The 7,933-nt window shown below is 42.2% G+C and overlaps 1 long non-coding RNA gene across 8 annotated transcripts in view; it reads right to left on the bottom strand.

Moving 5' to 3' along the window:
- The window catches only part of LOC148225268 (uncharacterized), a 42,260-nt gene that overhangs the window by 23,309 nt on the left and 11,018 nt on the right, over window positions 1–7,933 (bottom strand). For 3 of the 8 annotated variants that reach the window (XR_015805055.1, XR_015805060.1, XR_015805058.1), the window contains exon 1: window positions 867–3,298. The exons of 2 other annotated variants lie outside the window; for them this stretch is intronic. This is a non-coding gene — a long non-coding RNA (uncharacterized LOC148225268). 3 more of the 8 variants (XR_015805057.1, XR_015805056.1, XR_015805059.1) reach the window with 3 other exon arrangements.

The following is a 7,933-nucleotide window of genomic DNA, read 5'->3' as shown; positions in this document are numbered from 1 at the left end:
GTTGAGCCACATTTGGCCCCTGAATTCATCGGATGAGCATTTGCTGTTAGTCTAAATCAGTACTAAGGAAAAAAGCCCCTGATGGCCACCATGGAAAGATGGAATTTGAATATCAGAAAGAAAGAAGCAAACAAAAACCAAACATATTTGAGTTAGAAGAATGACTTAAAGTTCAGAAAGGGTGTCCAAAGAAAATAAGGAATATGTTATGAAGCTAATTTCCACTAAGACAGAGAGAATTTGCTGAGATTGCAGTCAGGGGTTTAGTCTAGAGACCCAACATGAAAGCATTTCTTAAGGTTTTTTTTGTGCAGATTCTGATGCCTGTTATAGTCTCAGTATTAATAGCTAATGAATATGGTTCACCCAACACTGTAGTGGCTCTTGAAATTCAGATCTGTGGTATACCACTGTGCCGTCTGAAGAACTACAGTTATTTAAAAACTAATCTGTGTTCTCTCATCAGCAAAGCCAAGCGGCAGAAAGAAAACCAAAACATTGCAAAGGCAAAATAGTGGTATTTCCCTATCAGTGTGAAAATATAAATAAGTGACAGAACCCTACTGAAAATAAAGTTAAATGACTGCATATGCATAAGGTTGTGTTAAAAATTCTTATTTGCAAGTGTATGAATGCACATATGTATGTAATTATAAATGTATTTTTATCATAAATTATTTATAATCTGTGTTCTCTGTAAACCCACTCTCAAAAGATCTACTGTGGAAGAAACTCTATTATCAACTGCATAGCTGTTAGCTTATTGTGGAAATGCCAAAACTCAATATTCAGTTCAATTTAATTCACCTTTGTATGAAAATGTTTTTTCTCTTCTTCTTTTTTTTTTTTTTTTAACCTCTTCTTACCCGTATTTAGTAGCTGCGGCATTCAGTAGCTTTTGCCATTTACATCGAACTGAAGCTCTGAGCCTGAAGGCCTCAGTAAACTTTTGGGAGGACACCACGCCTTGTCTGCTACACAGAGGAATGTGTTTCCCCTCTGTGAAGTCTGGTCTGCCCATCCCAATAGCAGCAAGCCAGCAGGTGGGACTTGGTAAAGTTTTACTGTGGCTTGTAAATGAATAGCCACTGATTGCGCTTTTGAAAGTGAAACTGCAGTTTCCTAAGAGGAGAAACAAAGACAAGCAACCATAAGTGCCCCGGGTTATTGTGTGTTTCTGAAGGCTGTAGACAATGGAAATGCAACTACAATATGGGATGGAACTTAACACGTTTGGTGTCATCAGTGCTCAGGAGAGGTCAGATAGATGAAAGCAAAGGTGTCACTCTCCATTAAGTTTTACACCTTTGCTGGTGGGGAAGAGGTCATGAGCAAAACCGAAACCACTGGTAAGAATTCAAAAGATGATTTGGCTTATACTAGGTAGCACATCCTGTCAAAGTTGATTCTTAAAATGCAATATGAAGAAGACCAGATTTTAGTCCTGTCCCTCCTAACATCTCACTCTGTCTCAATCCTGCACCCCACGCCCCACTGCTAGCAGTCTGTGTTACTATAGTTACATTCAACCTCAATTCATGATCTCCAGGTTTTACTTGAGACTCATGTCTCTGCTGTGATGCAGTGGGATGGGCAAGATCCAAAATTCTGCTTCGAGTAGTTTTCCAGCTCTAAAAGGATTCAAGTTTTAACTAGCAAACTGAACTTCAAAGAATGAAATTTGTAGAAAGGCTCTAGTGGTCATCAGCATTGGAAATACCATGAAACAGGCAGTAACCCATGGTTTGTGATTTATCTTTGTTTAGGACTGGTTTGAATTTCTGTCTCTGGAATTTAGATGTGCTGATTTTTGAAATAAGTTTCCTCAACAGACTACGTTCTAATCCAGCAGGAAAATTTAATATTTGGGAAGCTATTAAACACAGTTTCAATACCCTTGGTGGTGTCAATTATCAGAAAACGGAATAAACCAGTTTTGGAGTAAGGAAGAATATTAAATAAAAGTACTTTGCAAATGGTGGTAAATTTTAAAAGAGGGGGAGGGAAAGAGTAAATAACTTTTAAGAAACTTAGTGACAGGCATTTCTAACTAGAAACTAGAAAACATAACTAGATACTTATCTGTCATCAATGAAAATTGCATTCCTAATTGTGCAAAAGCCACCTTGTCCCTTCATATAACTTCACTCATTTAAATAATTTTTTCATGTAGATATAGCAAGATTGACTAAACCTGGATCGTGAAGGAATTCAAACAAACTCACAACCCAGATGCAGGTTAATGGCTACTTTTCTTAAAAAAACAAACTGAAAACCAAGCCCAACTTTACAGCTGCAATAATTAAAAACCAAATGCACGTAATGGGAATATTCACAAATACTTTTGGTGTAAATTGCATGTCTTATATTCCAGGATATATTAGTTTATTTTCTTGACTTTCTTATTTCAAATCTGTCTCTTAAAATTCAATATTCTGTATGTGGGTAGGGAAAATCAGCAATTTGTTGTCAATTGTTTAAATGAAAATACAGAAACTTCCCTGTTACCATGGTAGGTTGTTACATGAGCATGAAAAGATGTTTGCATTGTATTTGAGTGAGCACTGATAAATATACAAAGTATTGGCTGCCTCATGTCTAGAGTCACTCCAATCCAGGCCTGATAAGTTCTTAAGACTCTGCAGAAGACACACGAAGTGTTTTCCTTGCCAGCAAAACTGGTGCTGGCAGAGGAAAGGCTTTTCAAGACTTACACACATATTAAATTACATTCTGCTACATGTAAGTTTATGAATGCTGCAAGAATGATTGGGTAATGGTATTATTATTATTGTTATTTCTCACATCTAATCAGGTCCTGAGAGCAGTTATTCTTTGGAAGGAGTGGGAGTCACACTTTCTTTTAAATGCAATCATCAATTCAGCACTGGGAGCGCATTTCATTTTTGATAAAAATAGATAAGAAGCTTGCGATAAGGTTGTTAAAAAACTGGGTTGCTCTTATAATATGAATCTTTCAGCTATAATTTATCGCTTTATTTGTTATATGTTTTCTAAAGATTATCTTTTCTATCTGAAAATGGCACATTGTTTTCTCAAGTATTTACTGATTTTTCTTTCTTCAGATAAAAATTGACTCCAAATTATGGACCTTTTACTTTCCCTTCATACGGTGCCTTGCACAATAAAACTGTTTTTTCTTGACAGGTTAAATTTTTCTTGTGGTTAAATATATAGTAATGCAAATATTTTCCACTGTGCTGTTATGAATGCACAGAAACTAGGGAAAAAAGTGGACTACCTATCCACAAATAATGTAAAATAGCTGGGTAAAAATATGTACCTGCCAAGAGTTGCTGGGTTACTGCTGTAGTGGAAGATGAAAGGACCTCTCCAAATTTGAAACAGAAGAGAGCTTGGGAATTTTTCAGTACTACTTTAAGACAGCTGTAGAGAGCCTGGTGCAGGAATGGCTAGAAGAGAGAGGCCATAGTCAGATCAATTTAGTCAGGCTGACAAAGCAGGCCTCAGCCTCAAGGGCATAGCAAGAGGGAAAGCACGTAGACTTGTGATAAGATGAACAAAGACAGACTGTAAAAGAAGAACTAGCAGAACTCTGCTAGCCATGAAATTGCAAAAGTGTAGCTATAAAGTTAGCCGATCAGCATAGTGACGCATATGGCAAGGCAACCAATGATGAGCTTAGCTTTTGCAATATGTATAAGCTAATTAAGCACTGTATTTAATCGCCACTCTAATTATCAATAAACGAGACTTCGCAGATGACCGAATTGGTGTCCGTGTCTCCCTTCGCCGACAAATGGTGACCCCGACGCTGTCTCTCCGTCGCTAAAAAAGAAAACGGGGGAGAACACGCCACGGTCGGTGAAGTTGAGCTTGGGGCCTGCTGCAACCGGGTCGGTGTCAAACGACGTAGGAAAGACACCCTCAGGAGCTACAGAGGTGGTCCTGGGCCATACGTGCTGCCGAAGCCGGAGAGTTGCAACGGCGCCGACGGTAAAAAATGGACAGGCAAGCAGCATATGATTTATTTATAGCACATATAGATAAGTTAGGGCTAAAAGAGCTTAATCCCAGGAAGGACATACCGGGGTTGTTAGCCTGGGGTTCTGCTAAAGGCTTATTCACTAACCCTCATAGTGTACATGAGTTAAATGAGTGGCGTAAGTTAGGGGATGTACTGTGGGAGGCAGTATTAGGAGATGATAAGACGGCAAAAAAGTTAGGAAAAATCTGGCAAGTAGTTCATAACGCGCTCTTAAAGCAACAGGCAGAGAAAAGGGCAGCACAGCAGGCAGTAGAGGCATATAAAAGAAATGCTCAGTATGGCGATAATGAGCCCCTTGCACCAAGTACAAGAAGGGTTGAAATACCTATTCTTAGAGACACGGCAGGAATGGCCGATGGGGCTAGTTGCACTTGGCCCTCTGCACCCCCCTCAGAAGAACTGGGAAATAATGCTGCCAAAGCAGAGGAGGTAATTGCAGAGAGCGAAATATCCCAACCTTGCGGCGTAGAATCCCCTTGTCGGCCTGAACCTAGCACCCCTAAACCTGCCAGTGAGCCAGATCCTGTCCCTAGGGCGGAAAGCGACCTGCGGGGGGAAGTGGCAAGGCAGAGGAGGGAGGCATGGAATATGCTAGCTAGACACGGCCTGGAGACTGGGGATGACGCCGCTGTGAGTGCAGTCAAAGTCTGGACCTTTCCTGTAACATACACACAGGGAGTAAACCAACAAGGACAAGCTGTACAAGTGGGAGAGTATGAACCACTTGATTGGAAGTTGCTAGCACAGTTACGACAGACAGTAAGTCAGTTCGGGTTTCGCAGCGAGCCAGCCAAGCAAATGCTAGACTATCTATTTGACACATATTTATTACTGCCAAATGATCTAAAAAGCATAGCAAAATTAATTTTCACACCACATCAGCAGATGCTGTTTAATGCTCACTGGCAAGCTCTTGTTGCCGAGGCAGTTGCGGTACAAAGGGCTCAGGGTGATCCCTTAGCCGGAATTACAGCAGATGAGTTAATGGGAGTAGGCGCATTCCGCAGGTCAGAAACTCAGTTACTCCCGGGGGCCGACAGGGTTAGAGAAGCCATGCGTATCGTAAGAACTGCTATTGATCAGGTGAAAGATAGCTCAGGTATACCCATGTATATGGGAATAAAGCAAGGAAGGGAGGAATCCTTTGGGGACTTTGTAGATAAGGCTACCGCTGCTATTGATAGGGCAGGAGTTCCAGAGTATATGAGAGGGGCGATGTTAAAGCAATGTGCGTTACAAAATAGCAATGAGGCAACAAAGAGGGTATTGTCAACTCTAGGAGCTAATTGGACGATAGAAGAGGCATTAGAAAGAATGGCGCTGCAGCCATCAGGGTCACAGGTTTTCTTAATTAATGCACTAAAAGAAATAGGCTTAGGGCTGCAAAAACAAGCTGAGTCCACACAGTCACAGGTACTAGCTGCTCTTGCCCCGCTCCGTGCTTCCACAGCAGCATCGGCCACAGCGAACAACCGCCGACCTCCTTCAACGCGATGCTTTAGATGCGGAAACGGAGGCCATTTTCGACGAGACTGCCGAGCCTCAGGAGTGTGGTGCCAAAACTGCCAGAACAACACCCACAACACGTCAGCTTGTCGCCGCCAATCGGGAAACTCCAGGCGGAGCGCGTCCGGCAGCCGCGCCCAGACACAAGTAGCCGCCGTAGCATCAGCGCCATCTCCTGTCTGCAACCAGCCACAACAGGGAGCCTGGGACTTGACTTGGCAGCCGCAGTAAAAACATCATTATTAACAACACGCCCCGCTAAAGTCCCAACTGGAGTACAAAGTCCGGTAACTATTAAAGGACAAACTTTTGGAGGACTAATAGTGGGACGCTCATCGAGCTCCATTTTAGGATTGTTTGTACTACCAGGTGTCATCGATGCAGACTACACTGGGGAAATACAAATAATAGTCTATACTCCTTTTCCTCCTCTAACAATTGAGGCAAATCAGCGTATTGCTCAATTTATTCCACTTCCACAGTTGAGCCGGGGTGTTCAACCACAAACACAAATTCCACGCAAGGACCAAGGTTTTGGGTCCTCTGGTGTTGCTTTGCTCACAATGGATCTTAATACTAGACCCAAAAAGGAGGTGAAGTTCACCTATGCAGGACGTACAATAAAAATGATGGGACTTTTAGACACTGGAGCAGATACCAGCATTGTTTCTCCAGAAAAATGGCCCTGTGATTGGCCATCATTACAAACCACGGATACCGTGACGGGCGTCGGAGGGTTCACCCTCGCAAAGAAAACGCCCCCAATAAGGGTTACTATAGATGGACAAGACTTGGTAACTGTGTTGTCAATAGTTGCATTACCGCCCATGGTACATTGTCTAATTGGAAGGGACATTTTAGCTCAACTTGGAGTCGTTCTATCCAACGAGCACCCTTTGGGGTAATTGCCATTGCTTGGACTTTCCCAATCCCAATCACCTGGACTACCAATGAACCGGTAATGGTTAAGCAATGGCCTCTAAAAAGGGAAAGTCTAATACAAGCACATCAACTCGTGAAAGAACAATTTCAACAAAGACATTTAAAACTTTCCACAAGCCCATGGAACACGCCAATTTTTGTGATTAAAAAGAAATCAGGAAAATATCGTCTTCTACATGATTTAAGAGCAGTAAATGATCAAATGGAAGCAATGGGAGCATTACAACAGGGACTTCCCAATCCAGCCATGCTTCCACAACATTGGCCTCTTTTAATTATTGATTTAAAGGACTGCTTTTTTACTATAGCCTTACACCCCCAGGATACAAAAAGATTTGCATTTACCCTACCGGCAATTAACAGGGGGGAACCTGACAAAAGATATGAATGGACTGTTCTTCCACAAGGCATGAAAAACTCACCTACTTTGTGCCAATTATATGTTGATGCGGCTTTGCAACCCCTAAGACTAAAATGGCCCAACACAATTATTTACCATTACATGGACGATATCCTATTCGCCCAGAAAACATCATTTACAGATGTTCAAATGCAGGAAATTCGAAACACTTTAGCAAAAGCATGTCTCATGATAGCTCCAGAAAAGATACAGCAATCTACACCATGGAAGTACCTAGGATGGACTATTACAAATCAAATCGTACGGCCACAAAAACTTCAAATTGCAACAAAAATCACCAATCTCAATGAAGCACAACGCTTACTAGGAGATCTACAGTGGCTCAAACCAATTGTTGGAATACCCAACTCTCTGCTAGAATCCCTCAGGCCACTACTTAAAGGGACTGATCCAACCACACCTGTAACTATGACACCACAACAAAAAGACACTCTCAATGGCATTATTCGCTGCGTCAATGAAGGATTTGTCTCCCGCCGGGATGTATCATTACCTATAGACCTCACTATTTGGAATACTCCTGATCATCTGCTTGGAGCACTTACACAGACACAAAAGAAAACGGGGGAGATACAGGTACTAGAGTGGATAACTCCACCTTTACAAGCAAAAAGGACAATCAGTACAAAAATCGAACAAGTAGCTACCTTGATTCGTAAGGGTCGGGTAAGGATTCTGGAAATCACCGGAACAGGCCCGACTGCAATCCACCTACCCATGAAAAAGGAGGACTTAGATTGGTACCTCCTCAACTCTGAGGACTTACAAACGGCTTTGCTGGAAGCTGGAGCAGCAGTCAACACAGGATCGCTGACACCACGTCATCTTCAGTGGTTAGGAAATTGGGACTGGGTATCAAAGCCAACACGATCAGAACAACCGATAGCAGGTGCCATCACAGCATTCACGGATGCCGGAAAGAAATCGAGGAGGGCAGCCATCACCTGGAAAGAAGGCCCTCGATGGAAAAAGCAGATAATAGACGCTGCTCCAGAGGACAGTTTACAAACATTGGAATTGCTTGCTGTTGTGTG

Source organism: Sturnus vulgaris, chromosome 1 (genome assembly GCF_052056855.1).
Source record: "Sturnus vulgaris isolate bStuVul1 chromosome 1, bStuVul1.hap1, whole genome shotgun sequence".
NCBI lineage: Eukaryota > Metazoa > Chordata > Aves > Passeriformes > Sturnidae > Sturnus > Sturnus vulgaris.
This window is presented reverse-complemented; position numbering and strand designations above follow the sequence as displayed.